Below are 17,174 nucleotides of genomic sequence, written 5' to 3'. Positions count from 1 at the left end.
GGGGGCCCTGTCTGTAACACACAGTGGGAACGGCTTGACATCATGGAAGTCTCTTGTCACTATATCTTTCCTCCCTAGCCACTTCCCCACACAGCCAATGCTTAGTCTCTTTTTCAGTCAATCATTTTCTTTAACAAGGCGCTGGTGCCAATTAAAACAGCTTATGCAATATCTTGCACCTACCTTCATGTCACTTGGAATTTTGCATTATGTTAGACTACTTTGCTCCCCATTCTATAACCCAGATTCGAGAGAGAGGAGAGAGACAGAAATTCACAGAGAGGAGGGAGCAGAAGTTCCCAGGGCATCATTGTACACAAGGATAAGGGAACTCCCAGTACGAGTTTTCTATTTGCAAAACATTTCTTTCTATGTGATTATGTTTGTATGTGAGGAATATGAACGGACTTTTAAAGGGGATGAATACCATTTTAAGAACCAAAGTAGCTTCATATGGCTCAGGCTGCCACAAGTGAGCTATGTGACCTTGGGCATGACCCATAGAGTCTCTGAGCCTCAGTTTCCCTATCTGCAAAATGGGTATAACCAGGCTTTCCCAGCACCACCACAACCCCACACACAGGCAGTGCCCTGCCACACAGCCTTTCCTAAGCAGCCCCATTGCTGCCTGGACATTCATGACACAGCCACACGCTCAGGGGCAGTGTCTTCTAGAAGCTCACTGTGGTGTGCGTGTGGTGAGGATTTCTGAACATACATGAACCCCTATGAACTATCTGGTCTGGGATCAGAGAGCAGGAAGAGAGCAGAGAGAAAGGGTCCTGGGTGAGGAGCACCCACTTCCACCCTCAGCCCTCCTCCCCACCTTTCTCCTCTTCTCTAAATCCACATTATCTTATTCTTGGCTCCTCCCCATTGAATAACTGCTAAGTTATTTTGGATTCTATATCTTGTTAAGTCCTCTCCAGTGCAGGGCCTGATTAGCCAGAGTGCAAAGCAGCAGTGGGCACAGAGGCGGTGGAGAGATGCCCTTCGTCAACCCCCAGGCTCCCTTCCTGAATCCAATGAGTTCCAGGGCTGGGGGTGGCTTCAGCGGGTGGGAAGCATCCCTGGGGCTCTGAGCAAACAGCTCCTGCTGTTGACCAGAGGGTAGGGAGGGTGGCGGTATTCCAAAGAGAACACAGAAGGGCAGACACAACTTCCGATCCATGCCCATCTCTCTGGTGCCACTCAGGCCTGGCGCAGGTGAGCATCCCCAGGTTTTGTGCATCTGACACACATTTATGGAGCTCTCTCCAGGGGCCCCTCAGTGTCTGCATCTGTGTAATGGGGATAATCCTCAAGTCACCACCCAGGGCTGGGGGAGGGATTAAGCAAGGTAGCGCAGCAAGAGAGCTTGAATGGTGTCTGGCCCACTGTGGGGGCTCCGAAAGTGTTTAAAATGGTTAGGAGTCTGGGGGCAGCTAGGAAGACCTCCCGAGCAGGGGTCCAACATCTGAAGGCTGACAGAGCAAGGAAGGGCAGGTCAAGGGTGTCTGAGAAGGACCATCTCGGGAGTTAAAGGGGAGCAGGGTGCTCCTAAACTGTGGGGTTCAAATGGTTGCCTTCTGTGGCTTTTTGCCTCCAGGATGGAGGCCCTGTCATAGGGGGTCTTCTTTAAACCCGGGGTCCCCAACCCTCAGGCCGCGGACTGGTATTGATCCAAGGCCTGTTAGGAACCGGGCTGCACAGCAGGAGGTGAGTGGGGAGAGAGCGAAGTTTCGTCTGTATTTACAGCCACACCCCGTCACTCCCATCCCCTCATCGGTTCCTGGAGAAATTTTCTTCCATGAAACCTGTCCCTAGTGCCAAAAAGTTGGGGCCAGCTGACTTAAACCCTTATTATCCCCACATCATACATGTGAAACTGATAGAGAGGTGGAGGCCACTTGTCCAAAGTCCCCAGAGGGTAAGTGGCCGAGGAGGGAGGTTCCTTAAATCCCCCAGCCCTGTGAGATGAATGGAGAGAGTGGCATGAAAACATACATACCATATGTGAAATAGACAGCCAATGGAAATTTGCTCTATGACTCAGGGAACTCAAACAGGGCTCGGTAACAACCTGGAGGGGTGGGAAAGGGTGGGATATGGGAGGGAGGTTCATGGAGGACACATATGTATACCTGTGGCTAATTCATGTTGACGTATGGCAGAAATCAACGTTGTAAAGCAATTATCCTCCAATTAAAAATAAATAAATTAAAAAAGTTTCCCCCACCCTGGAGGAAGGAGGAGCCCATAGAGTGAGCCCCGGGGGAGGAGGAAGCGGACAGGCAGCAGTCTGGGTCCCAGGACGTTTCTATGGTCATGATGTCCTGGACCCAGCTATGCTTCCTGAAAGGCTGGGCAGGTGGGCTGATGGAACCCTACCTGGGGCAGGAGGGGGGCGGAGGCAGCAGATGCTGGGGGTCCACTGAGGCTCACACCCAAGCCCACTTCCCCAGGGGCCTTTGCTCGGCCTCTTTGCTCTGGGCAGTTGCTAGTGCTCCTCGATCCTCCCTGTGGGGGCACCTGGGTGGGGCTGGAGGAAGCTGGGCTGCCCACTGGGTGCCTCCACAGTGTCCTCGGCTCCAGATGCAGCACCTGGGTCTTGTTCTCCATCAGATGGGGGGCCCGGAGCCCCTTCCAGGCCCTGACATTTTATTATTCTGGTGACATGACTTTCTAATCCTTGGATTCAAAAGTCAAAGATTTGAAATCAGAGGGGAACTCCTTCCATGGGCAGCAGAGAGTCAAAACAGGGCCTTGGAGTCTAGATGAGAGAGAGGCTTGAGCTGCCCCCACAGGCACCCAGAGCACTGTCCACCCCACGTGGTCACATTCTCCCAGAGCACCCAGTGACCCCCAGTGCCTGGGACCTCACTTCCTCCAAAGCATGTCAGGAAGGTCACCCGCTCAGCTGATCGGCTGAGTCAACGCCTCTAGGACCTGCCTCGGGAGCACCTCCCCCCAATTCCTCAACCACCCCCTCCAGCCCCATCTGGTCCAGCCCCCCAGAGGGCCAGGAGGGTAGCTGGCCTCACAGTCAGGACAAGACTTGCTATTGGGTCCAGGGGAGTGAGAATGTCCTGGGCTTCACTGAGAGAAGCGCCCCGGGTTGGGGCTAAAAGCGTGGTGCTGTGATTCAAACTGTCTATATCACTGCCCAGCTGTGTGATTTTGGGAAAGTTAGGCAAACTTCTTGTTCCTGTTTCCTCATCTGTAAACGTGGTACTAATAATGACCAGCAGTGTTGGGAAGATGAGCTAACTCAGACACGGAAGGGAGGCCACCAGAAGGGTAGCAGTGCTGCCCCCTGTGGGTGAGCCCCTTAGCCAGGTATGGCTGGGTGGCCTCTGTGACACTGGGTCTCCAGAAGGGGGCTGCCCACCCCTGGCTGGTAGGGCCTGGTTCCTCTTTCTGGAAGGATATGAAGAGGAGGAAAATATCCTCATCCTCGAGGCATGGCCAGGAGCTGAGACCAAATTCGGACCCAGCAGAAGTGTTAAGTCATTCTGATGCAGAGTTGCCATCGTCTAGTCCTTCCAGCCAAGGACTTTGCACTTAGCCTTTCACCTAATCCTCTTAAGGACACTGCCAGGCTGGCCTCGTTAGTGTCTCGCTGTTCCGAGCAGGGAACTAGGGCGCAGACAGTTCACGTGACTTGGTCAACATCAGAGCTGCCGGCTTGGGGAGCTGGGAGGTGAGTCCATGCTGTAGGACCATAAATCCAACATAAAAACCCATCCTCTTCGAGGGTTTGGGGGAGAATGGATACATGCATATGTATGGCTGAGTCTCTTTGCTGTTCATCTGAAACTATCAACATTGTTAATGGGCATTACCCTGATACAAAATATAAAGTTTGAAAAGAAAAAAAATCTGTCCTCCTGAGTCGTACAGGTGCTGCTGTTTCTTGCTAAGATCTCTCTCTCTCTCTCTCTCTCTCACACACACACACACACACACACACACACACAGAGGGGTCCTGGGCCACTCAGGCTTAAAACAATACAAATTTACTCTGTTACAGTTCTGAGGTCAGAAATCTAAAATCAAGTGTTAGCAAGGCTTCAGGGGAGAATGTTTCTTTGCCATTTCCAGTTTCCAGAGGCTGCCCACTTGCCTTGGTTTGTGGCTCCCTCCTTGTATTTCTTTTTAAAAACAATTATTTATTTTTGACTGGATCAGGTATCATAATCAATTTCACTATTTCTTCCTGGTGAACTTTGGATTTGTTTCCAATTCTTTGCAATTACAATGCACCAATGAGTAATCTTGTCTTTAGGATTATACTCGATTTGAAATCATTTTGTGTTTCAGAATTTGAAGGCACCTTTTAAGACATTAAAATCTCATAAAACTGTTTAGGGGGAATCTCTCCTTATTAACCTCTACAGCTCGCCCTCATCTACACAGGGCTTCCTCCATCCCGCCTTCCTTCTGTGCCCTGAGGACCTCATCCCATCGCACTGTACTTTCAGTTCTTTATACCTTCGTGTGAATATGCTTAAGGGAGGCGCCCATGTTGCCAGAAGGATGCATTTCAAGCCTTGTCTCTCAAAGGCTTTTAAGAGAATTTCAAGCAACAAATGAGGGGATTCTTTTTCAGGGAAAGCACCATGCTGGTCAGCCTCACTGTGTCAGGCTGATTCAACTCCAAAATCACTGACATGGACAGACAACAGAAAGAACTTAGAGGTGCAGAGACATTGTGATTTGCTTAAGGTCACCAAAGTGTTTACTGGCAGAGTTCAGACCTGGCCAGGGGTGCCACAAAAGACACCTCTGCCCAAGGTGCATGGAGAGCACAGTCTGTCTGAATGGATCCTGGCCTCACTGGTTATCTCCCAGGGCCAGCTGTGCACACCGGGCTCGGAGGGGCTTCCCTGGACTCTGAGTGGTTGCACGGCTCAAGGACACAGGGAAGGACTGAACTAGGCTTGTGGGTATTTTTTTTGTTTGGCCTTCACAGTGTTTACTTTAATTTGCTGCCAAAGAAAATATATAATGTGGAGATAACAGTATCATAAACAACACACACCCACCCCTCAGTTTCAACTCTTGACCTATCTGCTTCACTTCTATCCAACCCTCCTTCCCTTTCCACCCCTGGATTATTTTGAAGCAAATCTAGATATATTATCTCATTGCAAATATTGATATGTCTCTATCACAAAGAAACTCATCTACAATCCTTTATAAAGGCTTGCTGCTGCTGCTGCTGCTAAGTCGCTTCAGACATGTCCAACTCTGGGACCCCATAGATGGCCGCTCACCAGGCTTCTCTGCCCACAGGATTCTCCATGCAAGATCACTGGAGTGGGTTGCCATTTCCTTCTCCTTATAAAGGCTATGCCCCACAAATTAGAAAGTTTTACAGAAAAAAAGTATTCTAGATTTCTGTCTCCTCCTAAAGACTTGGAAACTGCTCACACTGTGTTAGGGGAAGCACACTGATTGAAACCGCCCACCCTGGCCAGGCACCATAGTAACCATTCGCATGAGTTGTTTTATGACAGGAGATCCTGATAAGGAGTATGGAACGAGTAAGCCACCCCCAACCAGAAGAGTTCGGGAAAGGTCAAAAGGAGACACCGCGTGTCCGTCCACTTCCCAGAATCCCTCTCGCTAGCATCCACCTTGGCTGAGCGATGCGTGCGCCACCAGGAAAGACGCTGAATTAGAATGATTGGCCAAAGACCACCCGGAAACTAATTCCATCACCATAAAACCCAAGACTGCGAGCCACGCGGCAGAGCAGTTCTCCTGGGTTCCCTTACCCTACTGCTCTCCACCTGGGTGCCCTTTCCCAATAAAGTCTCTTGCTTTGTCAGCACATGTGTCTCCTCGGACAATTCATTTCCGAGTGTTAGACAAGAGCCCAGTTTCGGGGCCTGGAAGGGGTCCGCCTTCCTGCAACGACTGGACTGGAAGATGATCATGGGTTACAGCTGAGTGGACATTGCTCTTTCGATAAGGATGATGATGCCTACTTTGCTGCAGTCCCCACCACTCCCTACTGTACCCTACCTGGCCAGCTCAGCTGTACATATCACCTGCCTGGCTCCTCTAAGCATTTAAGTTTTGTATGAAACTGACTTAAAGGAGAAGGCAGGAAAGACTTCAACAACTTGAAAAATGTGAAAATAGACTATGAGATAGAACTGTGTTGAAGGCAGTTTGTAAAACTGTTGTAGCCATGCGTTCTGGGAAACAAACTCACTCAGAAGGGCAATGCAGATAGTGGAGTGCAGTTTATTACACTGGCGGGCCCAAGGCAGAGTCTCCTCTTAGACAAGGACCCCAACCAGTTTTTGTGAAAACCTTATATACCTTAAGTGTGGGTGCCCAAACCCACCTCCCCAAATTCCCTGAAACTGGTCTGAACAAAGGAAAAGAAAGATATAAAGCTAACCCATGATTTGTATGCCTTAAGCCTAGACAGTTAACAGTGGACAATTATCAATAGGCCTGTGGTCATACCCCAATAAGAGTAATAGAATTAATGATTCTATTCGGTTACACAGATAATTAGGGCATTCTTTTAGGTGATGGAGAGTCTCCGTACGAGCCCTGGGGCTCTCCCATCCGGAGGAGGGTCTGGTTTTCCAGTTGGTATGTCATTTCCATAGATGCTGGGCATATAGCACAAAGTCCACAGTCTGGCCCAAGATGGAGTGAGTCCTGCTTTCAAGATGGAGCCTGTTCTGTCTGTTTCCTCCTTCAAAACCACATTAGATAAAAGGCATTCTGAAAGGAAGTAGAGACGTAATCAATTTGGAAATTTTGTTTAGAGGGACCAGGGCGGAAGCAGCGGGTGGTAGAGAGACAACCTACTACACGCCATTCTTATCCACAGACTTTTTCTCAATCACAAGTTCACCCAGAAGGTGGGATTTATCCGTCTCACAGATGAGGAAACCGAGACAAAGAGAAGTTAAACAAGCTTCTCAAGGCCACTCAGGTAACAAGCAGCACGATTAGAATTCAAACCTGGAGGTTGTCTGGCTCTAAAATGAAGCATCTTCACCATAAGCCTGGGTCCTTTCAAGAGGCTCAGGAAAGAGAACATGACAAAGTGATGGGGCCCAGGAGGAGTGGAGATGCCAGTGAGGACTTGGGAGGCTTCCTGGGGCCTGGAGAAAGGATGGGAGCCCAGGAGCAGGAGCAGAAGAGGGGGCTGCCCCCTGGCTGCAGAAAGCACCCGGGAAGAGGAGCTTTCTGAGGCTGTGGGGGGGGGGGCAAAGGTCAAGGTCACCATTGTTCTCTGGGTGGGGTAGGCAGGAGGGGGAGGATGACTTCTTATTGGCCTGCTCAGGTGAGCAGGTTTATCCTCAAGAACAGGTGGGATTCCCTTTGGTACCTGGGGCCCCCTGAATCCCCAGCCAGGGCTTGGGGACTTCGTAGGAGCTTGGGCTGGGGTCCAGCCACCCCCCTCACTCCCCTGGTTCCTTCCTGTCTCAGGGCTGTGCACGTGCCACTTCTTCCTCTTAGCAGCTGCCAATCCGTTCCTGTAACTTCTTCCTCTTAGAAGCTGCCAACTGTCAGGACCAGCCCAACAACGAACCAACCTGAGGGAGCGGTGCCACAGAAGAGTAAGGAAAAAGAAGACTCAGAAATAAAGTGGGGGTCAGGGGGCTGGTTCCATTTGCAGGCAAAAGCCCAGATCCTAATCCTAGCATGCCTTTTATCGTTAACATCCACTTCCTTGTTCCTTACAATCTCAGATCAGGGATAAAGATACACAATGCACAGTCCTCAGTGTCAAACCTTCAGGCCTTTCAGGACATTGTTTAGCCCTTTGATAATGACGCCCTTTTTCAGCAACTCCCTCAAGGCTCTGGTTAAGGGAACAGTCACTAAGGGTTTTCCACCAGTCCCATCAGTACTCCAACACATTGTTTTCAAGATGTCTTTCCACGCTATACTTTTTACTGCTCCCAGCCCTTCACCTGGGGTTGATGAGAAAGTCATTCTTATTTTTCAAAGAAGCCCTGTTAATTATAATACAGGCCTGTGCATAGCACATTCCCTTTGTATCTCCCTTTTTTATTTTTTGAAGCTTATTTTTGGTGATTATTGGTGATCATAGAAACCAAAGCAATAATTGCTAATTGCTGTTGTTGTCCCTCAACTTTTTAAAAAAATTTTAATTGGAGGCTAATTACTTTACAATATTGTGGTGGTTTTTGCCATACATCCACATGAATCAGCCATGGATGTACATGTGTTCCCCATCCTGCCCCTCCCTCTCACCTCCCTCCCCATCCCATCCCTCAGGGTCATCCCAGTGCACCAGCCCTGAGCACCCTGTCTCATGCATCGAACCTGGACTGGCGATCTGTTTCACATATGGTAATATACATGTTTCAATGCTATCGTCTCAAATTATCCCACCCTCGTCTTCTCCCACAGAGTCTAAAAGTCTGTTCTTTACATCTATGTCTCTTTTGCTGTCACATATAAGGTCATCGTTACCATCTTTCTAAATTCCATATACATGTGTTAATATACTGTATTAGTGTTTTTCTTTCTGACTTACTTTGCTCTGTATGATAGGCTCCAGTTTCATCCACCTCATTAGAATTGACTCAAATGCATTCATTTTAATAGCTGCGTAATATTCCATTGTGTATATGTACCACAGCTTTCTTATCCATTCGTCTGCCAATGGACATCTAGGTTGCTTCCATGTCCTGTCCCTCGATTTTCTTGGTGATTGGCTGCCAGATGTGGTGGTTACCACAGATAACACAGCCAGGAACAAGGTAGCCGAAGTCAAAGACTGTCCCTGTTCTTTGACCGATTCTTCCCCTTCAATGGTCAATTTCTTCAGCTGACCCCAAGTGGGCAGTTTGGCTTTGTTTGGTCCTTGGAACCAGTTTGGGGTGGTTGCTGATCATCAGTCTTGTTTTCCCCATCACTGGCGGCTCTCCAGGAGGGTTGATGTCGAACTATGTCCTCTTCTTTCCTTTCTTTGACATGTCTTCCTGGTACTCAGTGGTGTTGTCCATCATCTGAAATGACGAGCATAACCTCGTCCTTTCTTAAGTCTAAGGCCCTTACACCAATTATTCATAGCATTTTTCCACCATACTGAAGTATTATCTGCAATCATTTGACCAGGAGTATAATTTTCACTAAGAATGGTGTTCTGAAAATGCAGTGTTGCTGCTGGTGTTGTATGATCCAATCTTAAATCCAAAAACTTTAAAGTACATAAAGCTTGGGTTAATTTCTCTTTTGGTGTCATCAATATGCCATACTTTTCTCCCCCTTTCTATTTAAATAGCATATTTTTAAGAGTACGATGAGTGTGTAAAAGCCTGGCCTTGAAAATTATATGGAATACCTGTAGAATGAGAAATATTCCAATCAGATAAAAATTTTGCAAAACCATGACTCACATATGCAGGGCCATTATCAGTTTTAACATGTTTTGGTAGGCCCATGTAAGAAAAGGCTTGCATAAAGTGTGAGATAACATGAGCAGATGTTTCTCCAGGATGAGCAGAAGCATAAATTATGCCTGAATAAGTATCCACAGAAATATGAACAGCTCCCATATGTCTGAAAGAAGGGACATGAGTAACATTAGTCTGCCAAATATCACTGGGACGAAGGCTTCTGGGATTAACCCCTGTAGTTATAGGAACGTGGTGAGTAACAGTACCTGTGGGGCAGGCAGAAACAATACCTCGGGCTTCCTGTCTGGATAATTGAAATTTATTCATCAAACCATGTGTATTATATGTGTGAGTTGATGAAATTCATAAGGAGTAAGACAAGCAATTAACAAAGTCGATGGAATCATTGCCCTTTGCCAATGGTCCAGGCAAATTAGAATGAGATCTGATATGTGTAATGTAAGAGGGGGCAGAATGAAGCCTTACTATATTTTGTAATTGAGATAATATTGCATAATAATAGATGATTTAGAAGAAGACCTTGGTAGAGATATGGTTTCAATAATTTGTGTTATTCGTACAGCATATTGAGAATCTGATACAATATTTAATCCTACAGAAATACCCTGTAATAAGGTAGCAATAGCTTCTGTTGAACAGAGGCTGGGGTAGATTGCCAGATCTTTGTTGTGGGTCCAATATAACCGGCTTTGAGAGTTTTATTTGCGTCAGTAAAATACACAGGGGAGTTAGCAAGAGGAACTTTTTTAGTAATAATAGGAATTATCCATTTGTGTTTAGCAGCAATAGTAATCAAAGGTGATTTTGGAAAATGGTTATGAACCTCACCTATGAAATCAGCAATGGCAATTTGCCAATCCATTCTGGTAACAAGTAATCTATGGGTTTGATCATTAATGAAAGGAAGAAAAATTTCATATGGATCATAACCAGAAAGTTGTATACATCTGGATCTCATTTTTGAAACAAGAAAGGAAATAAGCATTATGTAAGAAGTCATTATTTTCTTAGGAGTGTGGGATAAAAATCTCCATTCAACCCTGCAGTTGCCATAATATTCCTGTAGGGGAATCTAAAGTAGGAAGAATAAGTGAAGGAATTGGTACAGTCAAATCTACTTATTTAATTTGTCTTTTCTGTATAGCTTGATTTACAAGATCCAATTCCTCTTTAGCCTGTTCTGTTAGTACCCCTGCTGCTGCTGCTGCTGCTAAGTCGCTTCAGTTGTGTCCAACTCTGTGCAACCCCATAGACGGCAGCCCACCAGGCTCCCCCATCCCTGGGATTCTCCAGGCAAGAACACTGGAGTGGGTTGCCATTTCCTTCTCCAACGCATGAAAGTGAAAAGTGGAAGTGAAGTCTCTCTGTCGTGCCCAACTCTTAGCGACCCCATGGACTGCATCCTACCAGGCTCCTCCATCCATGGGATTTTCCAGGCAAGAGTACTGGAGTGGGGTGCCATTGCCTTCTCTGGTTAGTACCCCAGGGGTATTTAAATCAGAGTCTCCTTGTAGGATTTGAAATAGCCGTGTCAAGGAATGATTAAGAATCCCTAAAGATGGTCACAACCAATTTATATCTCCTAATAATTTCTGAGAATCATTTAAAGTTTTTAAGGAATCAGTTTGAATTTGTATTTTTTTTGGTTTAATAATATTTTTTTGCAATATATATCCTAAATAGGTATATGGTTCCTGCTCTGGTAATTTATCAACAGCAATATGTAACCTATATTCTTTTAATTTAATCTCTGTATTTAAGAAAATATGTTGAAGTTCCTTGGCAGAAGGAGAAGCTAAAAGTATGTCATCCATACAACGGATAATATAAGCATGAGGGAATTGTTTTCTAATAAATTCAAGTGGATGGGAGACATATAATTGACATAATGTAGGACTATTAGACAGCAGCCATGAAGTTAAAAGACACTTACTCCTTGGAAGGAAAGTTATGACCAACCTAGATAGCATATTCAAAAGCAGAGACATTACTTTGCCAACAAAGGTCCGTCTAGTGAAGGCTATGGTTTTTCCAGTGGTCATGTATGGATGTAAGAAATGGACTGTGAAGAAAGCTGAGTGCCGAAGAATTGATGCTTTTGAACTGTGGTGTTGGAGAAGACTCTTGAGAGTCCCTTGGACTGCAAGGAGATCCAACCAGTCCATTCTGAAGGAGATCAGCCCTGGGATTTCTTTGGAAGGAATGATGCTAAAGCTGAAACTCCAGTACTTTGGCCACCTCATGCAAAGAGTTGACTCATTGGAAAAGACTCTGATGCTGGGAGGGATTGGGGGCAGGAGGAGAAGGGGACGACAGAGGATGAGATGGCTGGATGTCATTGCTGACTCGATGGACGTGAGTCTGGGTGAACTCTGGGAGTTGGTGATGGACAGGGAGGCCTGGCGTGCTGGGATTCATGGGATTGCCAAGAGTCGGACACGACTGAGTGACTGAACTGAACTGAACTGAACTGAGGACTATTAAGCATTCCTTGTGGCAGTACCTTCCAATAATATCGAGACATTGCTTTTTTTATTATTACCTGATGGTACAGTAAAAGCAAAATGGAGGGCATCCGATTCTTATAGAGGAACAGTATAAAAACAATCTTTAAAATCAAGGACTTTTATTTTCCAGTTTTGTGGTATCAGAGAAGGTGATGGAATGCCTGGTTGTAAAGCACCCATAGGTATGATTACAGCATTAATTTTTCTTAAATCAGTTAACATTCTCCTTTTCCCAGATTTCTTCTTAATAACAGAGACAGGAGAATACCAAGGACTAGTAGTTGAGGCAATATGATTAAGAGGTAATTGTTCCTCTACTAGCTGTTCAAGACTGGAGAAGGAAATGGCAACCTACTCCAGTGTTCTTGCCTGGAGAATCCCAGGGACGGGCGAGCCTGGTGGGCTGCCGTCTATGGGGTCGCACAGAGTTGGACACGACTGAAGCGACTTAGCAGCTGTTCAAGAGCCTGTAGCTTTTCATGTGATAAGGGCCACTGCTCTGTCCAAACAGGCTCATCAGATTTCCATGTCAATTTAAGTGCTGTTTTTTGTTGTTTGGCAGTGGCCTCCACTAAAACCTGTGTATTTTGAACAGGATTGTATCCCATATTTGTCATGATTTGTTTAGCTTGACAGGATATGTAGGAATTGTTACATAAGCTCCCCACTGCATCAGTAGATCTCGTCCCCATAAATTAGTGGGGATATCTGCAATTAAAGATTGTAAAGTTGCAGGTTGTTTTTTGGAACCTGAAAAGGTCAAAATATTAGTACTTTTTTGAATATTTTGCATAGTTCCAATTCCAGTTAACATAATAGGAACATCTGTTAAAGGCCAAGAAATTGGCCAATGCTTTTTAGATATTAGTCCTGAAAATTGCTTGTTATTAATATACAGATAATGTAGGTCTAGAATCAGATACAAAAGTTTGCCAATATACCTGTTTTCCTGTACTTCCAAATCCTCCAGTTCTATTAATATGAGATTTACTAGTAGTGATATAAGGTAATAATAACAATTGAGCAATACGATCTCCTTTTATTTGATAAGGATACTCTGTTTTCATCATAATAGAAATTTCACCCTCATAATCTTCATCTATAATCCCCAATAGGACTAGAACTCCTTACTTGTTAAACTGCTGTTGCTGCTAAGTCGCTTCAGTCGTATCTGACTCTTAGCGACTCCATGGACTGCAGCCCACCAGGCTCCTCCGTCCATGGGATTTTCCAGGCAAGAGTACTGGAGTGGGGTGCCATTGTCTTCTCCGAATATGCTGTCTAGGTTGGTCATAACTTTCCTTCCAAGGGAGTAGGCTTATTAGGTGTGTTTTTATTAGTCTTGCAATTTTTCTGCACATGTCCTCTCTTACCACAACTAAAACATTTAACTTGCTGATTCGTTTGTTGTTTCAAGCCCGTAATGGCTTGAGCCAACAATTGCATCTTATAGGGTTCTGATCCAATATCATGACAAACCTTAATATAATCTTCTAAAAGCTTTCCTCGTGCTTTGAGAGGGTGTAAAACCTTTTGACATTCTGAATTTGCATTATCATAGGCAAGCATCGGTAATAACATATCCCTTAATTCAGTTTGAGCAATAGTTCTCACTAGATTTTGTTTTAATCGGGCAATAAAATCAGTATAAATTTCTCCATTAGATTGTTTCACATTAACAAAAGAAGAAGACTGTTCTGAGGGCTAACCTTTTCCCATGCCCTAAGACAAATAAATCTAATATGACTTATAAGTTGATCATCGAATTTAATTGTCTCTGAATCCCTTGATACGCCCCTGACCCCATTAATTGCTCCACAGTAATATTAAGAGGAGGATTAGCAGCTGCATTTCTTTGAGCCTGTTGAGAGGCTTCATCTTGCCACCAGGTTCAGAATTGTAAAAATTCTGAAGTGGATAAGCAGGTTCTAGCAATCATTTCCCAATCATATGGAATGAGTCATCCACACTGAGCCAACCCTTGAATAAGACCTGTGGTGTAAGGAGATGTAGATCCATATTGTGTGCATGCCTGTTTAATCTCCTTAATAGTTTTGAAAGAGAGAGAGGAGTATGTTCAAATTGTACTCCGCCTTGTGGAAGTTGAGCATTAGGGGGCACCTCAGTCATGATAACAGGCAAAACCAAAGCATCAAGGTCGCCTTCCCGCCTCGCTGCTTGTCCAGCTTGCTGAAAAGGTGAGAGAGTAGGTGCAGGTGTCTTTGGTATTGTGACCACGCCTCTAAATACCCCATCTCCCCATGGTGTACTGGGGTCTAGTGGACGAGGTTCCTGAACTATAGGGGCTCCGCCAAGGAGCCGAAGGCTGTGAGACTGGCGATAAAGGGAAAGCTTCAGGATGGTGTCCAGTTTAACATGGGATTTAGGACTCAAAAATTGAGCCTCTCTCCCCTTCCAAAGGATTATATTTCCCTTTATCCAGATATTCATAAATATGAGGCAGCCAGACAGGTGACTCCTGAGATACAGGAGGAGCAGGAGTATCGGATTCTCAGTCAGAAGAGTCAGACCGTTCAGACTGTAAAGGAGCCAAAGGAATATGAATAAGGTTACACAGAGACCACACACTTACAGGAATGCGTTCCCCAGACTGACAGGCTCTACCCAAACAACGCATCACTTCTTGCCACTCATTAAGATGCAAAGTCCCTTTTTCTGGGTCCAACCAGTAACAGTGCTTATGAATTGCCTGAAATAATTTCCAAAAAAATTCTATTCTTTCACTTTCACTCCAGAGCTACATAGTAAAGGTGTTTAGAAGCACAATATAGTCAGCATGTTTAGAAGGTGATTGCCCCATCGTGTCCCTGATTGACAAATCCACGGGGGTGTACTTACCAAATGCTTCCACTGTCCTCTGATCTCCCGGCTGGAATTCCCCACGTCTTCTGGCACTGTCAAAAAAAGCCTCAAAATCTACTTGTGCCCTCAGGACCCTGTTCAGCTGCCAAATGTCAGGACCAGCCCAACAATGAACCGATCTGAGGGAGCGGTGCCACAGAAGAGTAAGGAAAAAGAAGACTCGGAAATAAGGTGGGGGTCAGGGGGCCGATGCCATTCGCAGGCAAAAGCCCCAGATCCTAATGCTAGCATGCCTTTTATTGTTAACATCTACTTCCTTGTTCGTGCTCTAGAGACATCTGTTCTTTACAATCTCAGATCGGGGATTTGATACAATGCACGGTCCTCAATGTCAAATCTTCAGGCCTTTCATGACTTTGTTTAGCCCTTTGGCTAGTGACACTCTTTCTCAGCAACTCCCTCAAGGCTCTGGTTAAGGGAACAGTCACTAACAGTTTTCCATCAGTCACATCAGTACTTCAACATCTTGTTTTCAAGATGTCTTTCCACACTGTACTTTTTACTGCTCCCAGCCCTTCACCTGGGGGTGATGAGAAGGTCATTCTTATTTTTCAAAGAGGCCCTGTTAATTATAGTACAGGCCTGTGCATAGCCTATTCCCTACACAAATCTGACCCTGTCACATCCTCTCAGAGCCTGAGGGGCTCCTTCTCTCAACCTCAGAATATCTGTGTAACTTCCTCACTCCAGGCCTGGAAGGTCCGTGGAGCCGAGCCTCCTTCTGTTCTGTTCACAGCTGCACTTGGCCCCTAGCCTGGTACCCAATACCCAGGCCAGCGGCTGAAGGGGATGGAGAGAAGGAGGCAGGGCCACTCTTAGGCAAATTATATAAGTAGTCTTGTTCAGGCTTCAAACAGAGCAGAACAGGCCTCTGACCTTGCTTCTGAGCTGCCTGGACACTGCTCTGACTGTGAGTACCCTGACTGTTTGCTCTGAATGCAAGACCTGTGGCATCATAGATAAGATAGTGGACAAATCTTGAAACTGTTGAGCCCTTGGAGGAGCCCAGGTCAACCAAGCCCCAGGCTTAACAATATTCTAAGTTTTATAAGATAAAGCAACAGTATTAACATGAAACCAGAGCTGCAATTTGCTCACAGATGGATGATGGTATCAGTTTGTGTCCTGGGATTGTAAGTGAGAACTCCAAACTGCAACCTTTGAACTCTCACCCATGGAGCAGACATGCTGCCTGGGATCCTTTCCCAACTGGGACTCCAGATGTGCTGTATCATAGGACTTGCCAGCGCTGTTTGAGTCTGGATGTCAAAACCCAATTGGGCGATGTATCTTCTGCTGTTTCTGTTTCTCTTTGCCTTTCAGATCAGATCAGATCAGATCAGTCGCTCAGTTGTGTCCGACTCTTTGCGACCCCATGAATCGCAGCACGCCAGGCCTCCCTGTCCAACACCAACTCCCGGAGTTCACTGAGACTCACGTCCGTCGAGTCAGTGATGCCATCCAGCCATCTCATCCTCTGTCGTCCCCTTCTCCTCCTGCCCCCAATCCCTCCCAGCATCAGAGTCTTTTCCAATGAGTCAACTCTTTGTATAAGGTGGCCAAAGTACTGGAGTTTCAGCTTTAGCATCATTCCCTCCAAAGAAATCCCAGGGCTGATCTCCTTCAGAATGGACTGGTTGGATCTCCTTGCAGTCCAAGGGACTCTCAAGAGTCTTCTCCAACACCACAGTTCAAAAGCATCAATTCTTCGGCGCTCCGCCTTCTTCACAGTCCAACTCTCACATCCATACATGACCACAGGAAAAACCATAGCCTTGACTAGACAAACATTTGTTGGCAAAGTAATGTCTCTGCTTTTGAATATGCTATCTAGGTTGGTCATAACTGTCCTTCCAAGGAGTAAGCGTCTTTTAATTTCATGGCTGCAGTCACCATCTGCAGTGATTTTGGAGCCCAGAAAAATAAAGTCTGACACTGTTTCCACTGTTTCTCCATCTATTTCCCATGAAGTGATGGGACCGGATGCCATGATCTTCGTCTTTGCCTTTAATGTTAGTATATTGAAAGTAAGCTAGATAATTCTCTAATAAATACTGGTATTATTTATTGTATATAATGAGTGGCTTCCCTGGTAGCTCAGACGGTAAAGTGTCTGCCTACAATGCAGGAGACCCTGGTTCAATCCCTGGGTCGGGAAGATCCCCTGGAGAAGGAAATGGCAACCCACTCCAGTATTCTTGCCTGGAAAATCCCATGGACTGAGGAACCTGGTAGGCTACAGTCCATGGGGTCGCAAAGAGTCGGACACAACTGAGCGACTTCACTTTCACTTTTCAATGAGTGGCTTATTTTGTTAACAAATCCTTTGAACCTGAGATGCAAGTGCAGATTTTCAGGAAAACACCCACTGACC

General features: G+C 45.8%; 1 long non-coding RNA gene across 1 annotated transcript; it reads right to left on the bottom strand.

Moving 5' to 3' along the window:
• Window positions 1-6,226: 6,226 nt before the first annotated feature.
• On the bottom strand, window positions 6,227-15,992 carry LOC147352479 (uncharacterized). The gene is made up of 3 exons (XR_015146932.1): window positions 14,777-15,992; window positions 8,525-9,334; window positions 6,227-7,553 (listed from the first exon to the last, which is right to left on the bottom strand). It is a non-coding gene; the product is annotated as an uncharacterized LOC147352479 (long non-coding RNA).
• Window positions 15,993-17,174: the final 1,182 nt, after the last annotated feature.

Source organism: Bos grunniens, chromosome 19 (assembly GCF_055505025.1).
Source record: "Bos grunniens cultivar Pamir isolate PY7600 chromosome 19, Bosgru_T2T1.0, whole genome shotgun sequence".
NCBI classification, from domain to species: domain Eukaryota; kingdom Metazoa; phylum Chordata; class Mammalia; order Artiodactyla; family Bovidae; genus Bos; species Bos grunniens.
This window is presented reverse-complemented; position numbering and strand designations above follow the sequence as displayed.